This window comes from Haliotis cracherodii, unplaced genomic scaffold (genome assembly GCF_022045235.1).
Source record: "Haliotis cracherodii isolate W230 unplaced genomic scaffold, xgHalCrac1.p SCAF_6, whole genome shotgun sequence".
Taxonomy (NCBI): Eukaryota; Metazoa; Mollusca; class Gastropoda; order Lepetellida; family Haliotidae; genus Haliotis; species Haliotis cracherodii.
In genome coordinates this window covers 30,616,432-30,630,568 of record NW_027266319.1, presented here as the reverse complement: position 1 = coordinate 30,630,568, position 14,137 = coordinate 30,616,432, and the positions used below count along the sequence as shown (strand labels likewise).

Sequence of the window (14,137 nt, the reverse complement as noted above, 5' to 3'; positions counted from 1 at the left end):
TCAATAAATAAATGCCGAAAAAGACCCGTGAAGATCCGGGGTAGACTAGGTGTTCAGCAACCCTTGCTTATCGTAAGAGGCGACAAACGGGATCGGGTGGTTAGGCTCGCTGACTTGGTTGATGCATGTACTCGTATCTCAATTGCGTGGATCGATGCCCATGATGTCAATCACTGGATTGTCTGGTCCAGACTCGGTTATTTACAAACCGCCGTCATATTGGTTGGATTGTTTGTTGTTTACCGCCGCACTCAGCAATATTCCAGCTATATGACTGCGGTCTGTAAAATAAATCGAGTCTGAACCAGACAATCCAGTGATTGGCATCATGAGCGTCGATCCACGCAATTGGGATCGATGACATGTATCATGACATTTTCGTTGAGGAAGTCCAGCATTTCACGTAGTGTTTTCTCAGTTAACTTCAGATGACTTTTGCTTTCATTTTTGACAAATTGTCCTGAACCTCTGAATATATACTAGCCACATAAAGAAACTGTGCACGGACAAAATATAGATATAAGGGCACATCGTCCATATATGAAATATATGTTTGAACACAGCAATTATTGGAGACATTCAAACGCTCATGCACGTGCCATGCGATATGACGTCATTGATGGGGGCCTATGGACGTGCAATGTGTTACTGCACGTGCATCCTGTGCAGCTGTACACAGCATGTGCAACTCAAACTTCGCTGTCACTTTGGAAAGCATGATCTGTGGTCATTCGAAAATTCAAAACTTCTCAGGCGCAGACACAAGCATATCACAAGCAAATCATGCCAAGATTGACAGCTGCACAGCGTCATGAAGCCATTGGAATGATCCGAGCGGGAATGAGGCAACAACAGGTGGCAACACATTTCCAATGCCATCGTAACACGATATCGGCATTGGTGAGGCGTTATCAGAACACAAATGACGTTGCCGACCACCCACGTTCAGGACGTCCCCGAGTAACGACGCCAAGACAGGACAGATGGATTCGAGTTACACATCTCCGACACAGGTTCCAAACGGCAGTAATGACGTCCCAGACAATTCCTGGACTGCGCCGTATCCAACCCAACACTGTCAGGAATCGTTTACGTCAGTACGGGGTTCGACCACGATACGTCCCATCCTGACACACCGTCATCGAGTCAACCGTCTAAGATGGTGTCGAAATCATGTTCGCCAACCTCGAATATGGTGGAGAAATGTTGTCTTTACAGATGAATCGAGGTTCAACATTTCCCACAGTGACGGGCGCCAACGTGTCTACCGGCGTTTGGGAGAACGTTATGCACGCAACTGTATTGTGGATAGGAATCGTTTTGGAGGTGGCTCTGTGACGATTTGGGGTGGGATAACAGCACGGCACCGAACCCCTTTGGTGGTTGTTCAGGGCAATCTCACCAGAGATCAGATTCTGAGGCCTGTGGTCATTCCTTTCCTGCAACGTCATGGCCCGGGATTGACATTTCAACAGGACAACGCTCGTCCTCACACGGCTAGGGTCGCAATTGATTTCCTTCACCATAACAATGTCATGTTACTGCCACGGCCTGCTAATTCTTCAGATCTCTCCCCAATAGAGCATGTGTGGGATGAAATGGAGCGCCGTCTGCGTCGTCTTCCAAATCCTCAAGAATAACGTCCGTGACTTGGCACAGGATTTGAGGAGCATATGGCAGGCCATTCCCCAGGCCTTCCATGCCCATTTGGTGGACTCCATGCGTCGCCGATGCACTGCTGTGATTCACGCACAGGGTGGTCATACCCGTTATTGACTTTGTGACTGTCGTTTGACCCCCTACTCCATTGTGATCTTCTGACGTCATCGTAACAGATGTTGTTCAGGTCCCGTTGTCATTTTCTTATGGTCCGATCATTCAGCTGCTACAGCGTCTGCATCATTTTGTTCTTGCTGTATTGTATTTCATTCCAGAACATATTTTCTCCGTGCACAGTTTCTTTATGTGGCTAGTATAGATACGTAACTGTATCTATGGTCACCACGTTTTGTAACAAAAATCCCACGAATCAAGGAATGAAGTTTTTCCTTTGATTTGTCATGTAGGACAGTGGCGTAGTTGAAAAATCAATGTTTTGACAGAATGGAACTTGATTCTTTTCTGAGATTGCAAAAGGTTAAACAAATCCTTTGAGTTTTTGAGAATCTTCATGGTATTAATTCTTTTTTCCTCATATACTTTCTGTGAATATAAAGAAAGTCCTTTCTTGATTGTATTATGGATTATGGTTAGTCTTGAGACAGAAATTTGGTGGTGCATTTGCTGGACCCATCTGGACATATCTCTCTTTACATTGATTCATCCTCAGTAACCATACTGTCCTTTTATGTAACATCATTTGATATGTCATTTATACTAAGTTCTTTGCTCAAACAATTAATGTAGTTATGCTTACATATTAACGTTTCTGGGACAGAATGGGTTCACTTCACTTTGTGCATTCTACCAATGACAACATCACGCACTGACTTTGAAAGACATTCAACAGGTTAATCTTTTCTTTTGCCCATGTATTGTGCCAAACCATGGGCCGAAAATAACAACAGAATATGTGAAGAACAAGAAGATTTTAGGACCGGATGTGCAACAATGGATAACATGGTCACACTTATTGCTTGCAACAAAGATATTTAAGTAAACGTAGAGGAAGATTCTATGTTGCCACTGTAGAAAAAATACGTACGTATGTTCTTAAGAAATGTGGTTGCCTTTTGAAATGTTGAGAGATTTAGTCTGTGTTTTCGTCTGTTACTGTAACAGCATGTGTACGGTGTAACGGTTTTAACTGGATGTTTCGATTGCCATATTGGACTAAAATATAATTGGACTGCTGTGTATATATGTCGAAGAGTAGTACACTTATTACTTGATTTATCCAAAATTGATATTTGCTATTCCCGATATATCTATTTTGAATTACGTTTGCTGTGTACAACACACTTCAGACACACACACACACACACACACACACACACACACACACACACACACACACACACACACGCGCGCGCGCGCGCATTCTTAATGCATTCTGGTATGGTGCTGACAACCCTAGAAACATAATCGGGGCGAATCGGGATTCGAACCCACAAACGTAAGCTTCTGGCGTGCCCAAGGGACGCAACTCTGCACAGCGAATCGCAGCTCCTTAGACGACTGGGCCACCCGTGCCCCCCTCGGTTTGATGAGATCCAGATGACAGCCTAAGCCTATGTCGATGTCGGTTATAAAGTGGTTCTGGTACAGAACAGTGATGTACCGTAGGTTCTTTATGTTGTACACAAGTCATTAGCTCAGCGGTTCGTTATGTGCGATTGCGTGGACATATGTTGATGTATTGGAACAGGAGTTCATGACGGACAACAGTCCAATCCATCAATGAATAGCAAGTCAAATGTTATTTGACAAGTCTACAATCAGTCAGGCATGGCTTCTGGATGAAAGAAAATATAAAACAAACTGTTATTGGTCAAGTTTGAATTGAGTGAGTGATTTTGATTTTACGCCGCTTTTACCAATATTCCAGCAATATCACGGCGGGGGACACCAGAAATGGGCTTCACACAGTGTATCCATGTCGGGAATCGAACCCGGGTCTTCAGCGTGACGAGCGAACGCTTTAACCACTAGGCTACCCGACCGCCCCGTCAAGTTTGAAAGTCAACCACATCAGTCTGTCTACATTGGTCACAACACACATAACCAATAAGACTAGTTCAGGAAGACGTAGCTTGAGAAAATGTGGATAGAGTTAAAGAAAAGCTGTTAAGAGATCAAATGCTGATGACTTCAATGTTGACATAAAGAGAAGGGGGCACTGCACGCAAAACCAGGTGCAAACCCACCACCACAATTTCCTGAATGTTTCAAATAATTACCATCAGAAACATGCATTGTGAACTATATTAATTTTACCATATCAGATGACTCATACATGCTCAATGCAGTGCAACTTTGAAACAGAACAAGCCATGATAACAAAGGAATCAGCACATCCAATTTGGGATAACAAGTCGCCAGTGTTCACAAGTACAGCTTTCAACCAGAGAGTTCTCCGGCTACAGTTCCTATCCAGCTGATTTATAAACACTCTCGTTTTCATAAAATCTCTCCCCGGTTTAGGAACACATGCCCAATGCTGTGCAACAGAAAAAAACAACCATATGCCTGTACACTACATTTCAAAGGTCACTTCCCCTGTATCGCGAAACTATTTCGCGATACGTTCATGATAGTGCCGTGAAAGTAGCGCAATAGTATCGCGTTATTGTCTCAAAAGTGGCGCGATAATTCCGCGTTAGTGCCGCAATAGTGGCGAGAAAATTTCGCGAAAAAAGGGGAAGTTACTTTTGAAATGTAGTGAAGCTACCTTAATAACAAAACACTTAGGGTTTTAACATCACTTCCGCTTTGGGAAAACAGATGCAGTAAAACTTTGCAAGAGAAAGACCCATGCCTCCAGCTTCTTTAATCACTAGGTATGAGTACGTCTGGTTTTAAAACAACACTTCTGGTTTGTGAAAACACACGGCCAGTGCAGTACAGTTTTGAAACAAAACATCGTATGCCTCTTGACGCCCCAAAAACGGTTAGGGCAGCAAAACAAAGAACACGCTACTGGAGTGTGAGTTGACAGCTGGACTTTTATCTCATGTGCAAAGCACATACGCTAGTTGTTTCTAACCCTGCAAATATGCAATGAAAATATCTATTAGATGACATAAAACAAACATGTCACATAGTATCAACACACCTGTGTATAAACTACATTAAGATTCACTGCTCGTCTAATTCAATATGCTATACATACTATAAGTATTATTTATACTTGGTATGATACATTAATGTGTCAAACATGCAGAGCATTTGTTACAGTTACGCTTGTAGCCAAATCACAACTTAAAATATTTAAATAAGTACCGCCTCAACAAATTGCCATGGTATAAACACAATATACACAAAATATACACATAACTTACCACTTTGAGGCAATGAGCTGGCAACTATGTCAGCGTTGGTCACAGCACAGGCATCGTAAGATCGATTGCCATATTCTAGAAAATTGAAACAATAAGGACGCATAAGAAACAGGAAATGGCCAAAAAATTAAGAACATGTAAAATTACGTATCCATTCAATCATAATCTACATATATACTACATTCACACATGCCATATTCTAAAAGATTTAAACAATAAACGGGAAACAGGAAATGGCCAATAAAATTAAGAACATGTAAAATTACCTTTTCAAACGTATCCATTTAATCATAATCTACATAAATACATACACACTGCATTCACACAAGTAGTTAAATGGAATTTAAGCCATGATTAATGGTTAAATTCGATGATAGATTTAATTTAGATTTGACTAAAGTGTTCAACAAATAAAGAGGGAAGGTAAACCAGCTGCACAGTTGGTAGGATATCTGAAGATATCAAGATAACATGTATACTAATTATGAAATGCTAGTTTATATTTTAAACTATTTTCAATTTGACATATACTTATATAAATATATGTAATTACCAATCAAAGCACTACCTTAATGTATCTAATACATAAAACTAAATGCACAGACATATTTACAAGATACATAAATATGAACATAACATAAACTAACCTTATAGAGATCCTGAGCACTAAAAACAACCCATCCGCTGATTCGAAGACAATGACAGGAACCACCTTTTGATCTTTGGAAATCTTAGATGCTTCAGCAGCTCGTTGGTAGGCTTGTCAGGGACGTTCCTTCGGAGACGTTCCTCCGGAGACGTTCCTTCAGAGACTTGGTATATTGAAATTAAGACCTCTTCTGTTGGTTAAGCTCAAGTCCAAATGCCAGGTCGATGGGCAGTCTTGGTTCATGTCCAAACATAAGAAAGAAAGGAGTCTTGCCAGTGGATTCAAAACGTGCTCCTACATGTACATGATTCTTCCAGTCTCTCCTCTGGTCAGGTGCAAGAGTCCCAAGCATGTTTTAGAGTGTTCTGTTGAATCTCTCAGCAAAGCCATTTCCCAACGGATGATAAGGAGTTGTCCTGGATTTCTTGACGTTTAAAATATATACAGAGTTCCTTCACTAGCTTGCCATTAGCGTTTGCACCTTTGTCTGTGTGAAGGCATTGAGGCATACCAAAATACTGAACAAAGTTGATGTAAAAGGCTTCAGCAGTGGTGTTGGCTGTTTGATGCCAGGTTAGTATTTCCATGGCATATCTAGTAAAATTATCCATGATAACCAAAATGCCGTCATATCCTCGTGATGATTCCAGAGATAATATCCTCGTGATGATTCCAGAGATAAAAAAAACTAACTCTAAGTGGCTGGGTCGTCTATATGCTCACCAAGAGGGTTCTGGTATTGGAAGGAGACTTTCTTCTCAGACATCTTCCAAAGGCACGGATCCATTCTTCTGTGTCTATCAGAATGCCAGGCCAATAAAAAACCAACCAACCAACCAACCAGCCAACTTTAGGGTCAAACACTCCTTAGCGATCCTTAGGGTAAGGTTAGGGTTAGCCACCAATTCTTACCTTTCAAGCGTTATTCCGTTTAATCCAATTAGAGTAATCCCTTTAGACACGTTTCGTCCCACCAGGACTCATCAGTGCAGCTTGGTTTCCCGGAGGGAAACTGCAGACGTGTTTCGGTTGGCTGTCTGTTTGTTTGGGAACTGTCACTTTGGGCCAAAACACGTCAAGGCGTGGCGTAGGCGAGGCGCTATCGGTTACCGCAACTACGTTCTCGGTGGAACGGAGAGCTTTCTGTTCCTTCAGACGAACTGCAACACTGTCCAGGGAGGAAGGCCAGGTATTTACCTGGTCGCGCCACTGAGGTATTTCTTACGAAATTTGCACTCAACAAAATACGAATCATAGAGGGATTTCTGAGTCCCGGAACTGGAAAATTGCACAGTTCTTCACGGCACGCCAGGTGGACTCGATGGTGTTCGTATGCACTCCGGTCTCTGGGTCTTTGAAGTTCACTGAGTGGTTGACTGTTTGATGTGTGTAGCCAATCTTCACAAGGAAGCTGTAGGCTTTCCCCCAATCGCTAATGATGGTCCTCCCTTTTGCCACATGCTTCTCGATAGCCGGGATGAGGGTGGCCGCACTCCTGTCGGTCAACGTGGTCAGAAAAACTTGACGACTCTCACGCTCGATCCCGCCTAGAACCCAGACTCTTTCGACCCTTTTCCCACGGTGGTACTTGCGTTTCCCAAACTTGGATTCCTCTGTTTCCACCGTAGTTCCAGGGCCGCCGATCTTTTCGCTGTCAGCTTCAATCACCGTCATGCAGACTTCTCGGCAAAACATGTTCCAATCCACTAACGTGTGACTGGAACCGACTCGAAGTTCCCGCCGTGACGGCACTCTTGTACACCCAGTAGTACAAGTGCTTCAAGAGCTGCGACAGGGTAAGATGGGAGCCGGAAAACCAACTCCCCTCACGTATCGACACCTTCTGCCCGCAGCTCTTGGTCCGGCAGCGCCAAACCAGGCCATCTCTCCCATAACTGGAGTCTTTCTTCCGAGTCAACTGGCCACTACCGCAATGGGGACAGGCTCCTGCGAAGTCACCTATGACCCTGCGGGTGGTAAGCCAGTTGACAAGAGTCATGGCATCAAACGTGAGACGAAACACGTCATCCTACACCATAGCGTGGCCGGATTGGTCGTTCGTGTTTTCCATAACAATGGCGGGAGTGGCTTCAACAATTGATGAATGGGGAGGCGGATCGTGACGTAAAACGTATGCACAATCCGGTTTATCCTCACTTTGCCACCAGGCCACCAGGGATTAACAGTAGCAATGTTTATACAATCATGGGGGCCATATCAAAGTCACCAAATACTGAACTAAATTCACCCCCTCAATCAAGTATCGTGAGAAGAGGACCAGAGGTACCAGCATCCACTGGAAGTGTTGCTAATCAACATGCCCAGCTACCATCAACACATCGAACGACTTCATCACCACAGTCAACAACATCCACAACTATGACGCAAACCATACCAAAATTACTGTTGATAAGTTTGTCGCCTCAGTGAAGAACATGGTTAAGAAGGACAGCAGATCCATTCCTTCAATTTACCTCTCAGAGTAAATGGTATGCATGAGTTGAGCTAACCTGCTATGATATGAAGTGCTATATAGAATAACATAATGAAATACACTGTAAATATGTGTATGATGTATCAAAATGCTAAATGTAATGTTATTTAATGCTATGATATGAAGTGCTATAAAGAATAAAATAATGAAATTTTTGTTCATATCATATACCAAAATTTTGAGATGACCCCTGGTGCCTTCTATTGTTTAACCAATTAGCATGCCTGACTGATTTTCATACTGGGAACAATAGGTGGTGGCAAAGTGAGGGGATCCCCACAATCCATTGTTTATTTAATTGCACATGCGTGTTAATGGGGTACTAATGACCCGTTAAACGAACACTAAGCACCTGTGATAGCGGTCGTGGTAGAGCGTTGGCTAATTAACGCATTAATTAGCCTAGCCGATGAGCCGGCGAAACGCGTTCCAACCCCTAAATCTGAAAAAGTGCGCCCGATAAAGTGCACTACCATCCACATCAAAAGTACCACATTTGATGACCAAGGGGAATAATACTTACGAATAATTCCACAAAGTAAAACGTGGTTCTAAGTGGTCCCTTACTTCTTGGTACATGGATGGAGGAATGCATTGATGTCGTTGCTCAAAGAGACATTCCTCAGTGAGTTTAATCCAGTGAAGTACCTTGTCCGTGTGTCAAACATAAATATCTCCAATTGAGAAGATGTCTATGTGGTCTCGGATTAAACCTTTGCCTTGAGCTAACTGTTCTGGTGTCGCAGCTGCTTCCTTGAAATCCATCTGTTCAATCAGGGACACTGTGCTTGAGGTAGATGACTGAGGCATATCTTCAATAGTGACACGCTTAATCTTGCACAGTATAGGGTGAGGTGGTATGTAAACAGTCCTGGTTGTAATATTGGAGATGTACACATCAACTCCCATCTTCTGTGAACGAGGGTATGATACTTGACTTGGAGCTATCTCGAGGTCGTCTGGTACAGCTGATGATGGTGTTGCATAGAGCACTGCACATGGTGAGTGATTGTTATGGGGTTTGTGAAGAAATCCAGGAATTTTCACTTGAATGTTAGGCTGAACAGTGATCTTCTTGAACTCTACACATTTCACAACAGCAAGCTTATTCTGTTTTTTTATTTACTCTTTTTCCCTGATTACAAGACATCTAAAGGCTAAATACCATGGGGTAGAGAGGTTAGGTCTGCAAGAATCTCTCTCCGTGTAGTTCTTTACACAGTAACAGTGCATTCAAGATGTTGGTCTCAATCAGAACAAGAACAGACTCAACTAAAAACAACCCATTCTGCTTGGTTGGGTACATGCCAGTTACAAAAAGTGGTGCTTCTACATAGCCTAAATAAAGTTAAGGACTGACCGTCCGCACATTCAACATTAAGGATATGTTGCAGTGGGATTACCGGCAGGTGAGATAAATGTTCTCGGAGAAAGGACTCGCTCAAGATTAAGAGAGTGGCTCCTGTACACAACAGTGCTCTGGTTTTCACCCCATGAACGGCAACGTCCACTTTTGAAGTACTTCCCACATGGTCAGTCATGTCTTTACTAGCCATGTGTTTGCCATAGGTGGGCATCGGTGGTCTGTTCATACATAACATTGACAGCTGAGGCGTCCGGCTTGACCACAGCCACAGAAGATAGGAGTGGGTTGACCATAGGTATCAGTTGCCTATCCTGGTTTCATCCTGGGTGTCTGGGTAACTGGAGGCCTCTGATTACTGTGTGCCTGAATTGAAATGGCTGGTAGTAACTGTGCAGAGGGCCCCTGAACATAGTTACTGCTGTCCTGAAATGTGGGAGATGGAAACCGAGTGGGAGGTCCTCGAGACTGCCACGGGGTCCCTGAGGGTGTGCATACCTTCCACCTGAAAAATGTCCTGGTGGTGGCCTAGATGGACAAGAAAGTGGACCCTGTGATGGTGGTTCCCTCTTTTTCTGCAGTTCTGCCACTTCACCTATGAGTTTCTTGATCATTCCCTTGATTTCTTCCAGGTCCTTATTTTCAGCTTTCAAGGCAGCCATTTCGGGAGTAAATTTCTTTTGTGGTGACCTAGACCGAACCTTAACCTCTTTCTCTGTTCTTCGGAGGGATACAGGTAGTTCACTGAAGGTGTGGCTGTTGTCGAACTTGTGACCAGATATGTCCTTCAGTCCTGGAAGGAGTCCTGTCCACAGCATCGTTCTCAGCATCTGAGCCTACTTCTACTTCTCCAGCATCCACAGCCAGTCCAAGGAGATCTTCAAGACGCAGTACCCAAGAACCAACTTACTCTGAATCCCACTACATAGCTGAGTAGAACTTAGCTTGGCGTGCCTCAGCTGTGTTAACATCCCCAAAGACACTGTTCATCTTTGTCAAAATAGCGTAATCATCAACGTGAGCTCCCAGTCTAAGTAATGCCCTAAAAGCTGGACCTTTCAGAGACCGTCGAATGACTTGCCTCGCCGTATCTCCTGAGTGGAGCTTGTCTTGAAAGAGATACCTGACCTCATACCGCCTGAGATCATAGCTTGAATCTTTACTGGCCTCACCAGATAAAAAGGTAAACATGGATCATCTGCCACTTTTACCACCGTGCTGTGTTTTAACGGAACCTCATTATTCTCAGTGCTATCTGACCCTCCAGGTTCTACTTTTACTTCAATGCTAGCCTTGCCGATACATGCCTGCATCCAAGCCAAGAAATCCTCTAGGGTATTCTGAGAAGTATGGAGCTGATGATAACTATTGTGGAAGGTAGTTTTACACTGAACTAAAAGGTTAGATAAACTGTGCTCAATTAATGTTAAGTAAAAGTGCAAATGCAGTGTACGTGCACAAGGGATATACAAAGTAGGTATATTTAACGAGACTTAACCTTATAGACAAATGACACCAAATTACCAACTATCAGAACCGGTGAAGACAACCGCCAAGGAAAAACAAGCTTAGAGATCAACACCATCACATCATGACTCCTCTAACTGCCAACTTTATTTATAACTAATTACTACAATAGCAACCAAGAGTAAACGATGTATAATTTTGTTGTAAGTAATAATACTAAGCTAATGATATGTAACCTAACGCTAAGTGAAGAATTTATACTAAATTTATACTATTGAGATTTTTAAGTTTAGATATTTAAGTTTTAATGGCTTGATACTTAGTTATGAACAGGCAAACCCTATCAATTCAAACACATGCACACTAAAAAGCAAGACAAAGGTACCTGGTTCTGGGCAAACAGATATGGCATCAATAAGTGAAAACTAATCAACACAACATGGCAAACAACAGGTAAGTATGGCATAATAGTTATGAGAAAGCAATCAAATGGTAAGTATAGTATTCAGCATATGCAAGTACATCTATGACATAGCATACACATTAATAGCAAACAATAACTGAAGTGTAACGATATGCACAAGTGAAAGCAATAGGGCGATCTAGTTATAGAAGTACTTAATGTTCAAAGCATGTCAAATAAAATAGCAATGATATTCACAAGAATTGTCACTGAATCTAAAAGTCTATGAATTCACAAAGTCACTGAGATGAAGAAGAATTCAAACTGCAATATCACTGACAAAAACAAACAAGTCACAGACAACCAATGGCGACTGATGATGAACGCCAGGTTCCACTTCCCTCGATGTTCAGGCTGTACGCCTCCATGCTGTCAACTCCTGACTGGGGCTCCAAAATGTAGTACCCGGCAAGGCTCCGGTTAGGGCAGCAAACCAAAGAACAGGCTACTGGGGTGTTAGTTGACAGCTGGACTATATTCCATGTGCAAAGCACATACGCTAGTTGTTTCTAATTCTGCATATGCATAAGAATACAATGAAAATATGTGATAGATGACATAAAACAAACATATCACACAGTTTCAACACACCTATGCATAAACTACATTTAGATTCACTGCTCGTCTGATTTAATATGCTATACATACTATAAATACTATTTATACTTGGTATGATACATGAATGTGTCAAACATGCAGAGCAGTAGCTACACTTACACTTGTGATTTTTAGCCGAATTATAACTTAAATTACTTAAGGCGGTTACATAAGTACCGCCTCAACAAATTGCCATGATATAAACACAATATACACAAAATATACAATAACTTACCACTGTGTGGCAATGAGCTGGCAACTATGTTGGTCAGAGCACAGGCATCGTAAGATCGATTGCCATATTCTAGAAAATTGAAACAATAAGGCCGCATAAAAAACAGGAAATGGCCAAAAAATTAAGAACATGTAAAATTACGTATCTCTTCAATCATAATCTAAATACATACTAAATTCACACATGTAGTTAAATGGTATTTTAGCCATGATTAATAGCTAAATTGGATTATAGATTTAGTTTAGATTTGACTAAAGTGTTTATCGAATAAAGAGGGAAGGTATACCAGCTGCACAGTTGGTAGAATATCTGAACATATCAAGATAACATGTAGTCTTATCATGAAATACTAGTTTACCAATAATTGCCAATCAATGCATTACCTTAATGCATCTAATTAGTAAAGGTAAATACACAGACATATCTATAAGATACATAAATATGAATTCAACATAAACTAACTTTACTGAGATCCTGAGCACAAAAAATAAACCATCCCCTGAATACAATTACAGGAACCACTGATTCTTTCAAATGTAAGTGACCAACTGATTTAGCAAACTCAGATAAAACAGAAAAAAAGTTTACTTACATAATACAGAAACTGGAAAAGGAAGACAATTTTGGAAGCAAGACGCTTGTGCTGTTGGTGACTGTATAGGTGAAAGTGGCTACTGTTATGTTAGTAGTTATATTAGTGGTGGAGCTAGCCTAATTGTTGTTTTATTTATACTGCTCAAGTAATCTAGCTTTATGGAAGCTAAAACAGAAACAAGACAATTAAAAGACTTTACTAAAATATTTACAAAATAGCACCAAAATCAACTCGGCCAAAACTCTCTTGATCACTTCTGTGAAGTCACAGTTATGAAAGTAAATTTAAATGGTGAATAGGAATCGTGGACCTCTCCATCATTCTGAAAAATGGCTTTTTAGAGTAAAAGAACTTGAAACAGTAGGTTTTCACAGATATTTTGCTGTAATAGTCACTCTAAAATTATCATGGACCAGAACTCAAAGTTGGTTATCCGCACAAGCAAATAACGCTCTCAAGTCAATAAACAGGTACCCGAAAATAGTAGTTCATATCTCATATCTGCCATATGACGGCAGTCTGTAAATAATCTAATCCGGACCAGACAATGCAGTGATTGATATCATGAGCATCGATCTGCGCAATTGAGATACGATGACATGCACCAACCAAGCCAGCGAGCCTGACCACTCGATCCCATACGGCAATTATGGGATGCTGAAGACCTCTTCTAACCCGGATCGAACCTTTACATACAGTTAAAACTCGTTAGCTTGGAAACCTGTGTGTGGATGTATCGTGACAGAATCGTTGCATATCATTGACAGAGATCACAAGAACATTTTGTTCTGAGGTGGCGACAACTGAATGCATTTATGCTCCCTTGGCGTCAAAGACTTCGTTTGACGACCGACAAATTAGGCAGATGCATAGGCATGCTTTAAACTGGGTCAACACAACGTCACGTTGCAAACGTCTTTGGTGTCAGCCAAAGTAGTATCAGCGAACATGGAAGACGTTTTGATAAGCTACTCAGCAACAGGTGGCCGACAGCGTTCCACCACACTGTGGGAAGACAGGTTTCGTCAGCGTTCGTGACTGCTACCCTACTCAAATGTGACCTGCAGAACGCCAATGGCGTTAACGTTTGTACTCCGACAGTGCGTTATTCTCTCCTTGAGGATGGTCTCCGATCACGGCGGGCATGCATTCGCATCCCACTTCCCCGACATCACAGACATACACGTTTGGATTGGGTTGATGATCACGTCAATTGGACAGACAAAGGACGAGGATTAAGTACTTTTCACTGATGAAACGAGATACCGTCGAGA

General features: G+C 42.0%; 1 pseudogene; it reads right to left on the bottom strand.

Moving 5' to 3' along the window:
- Nucleotides 1-6,842: 6,842 nt before the first annotated feature.
- Nucleotides 6,843-7,648, bottom strand: LOC139446360 (uncharacterized; annotated as a pseudogene).
- Nucleotides 7,649-14,137: the final 6,489 nt, after the last annotated feature.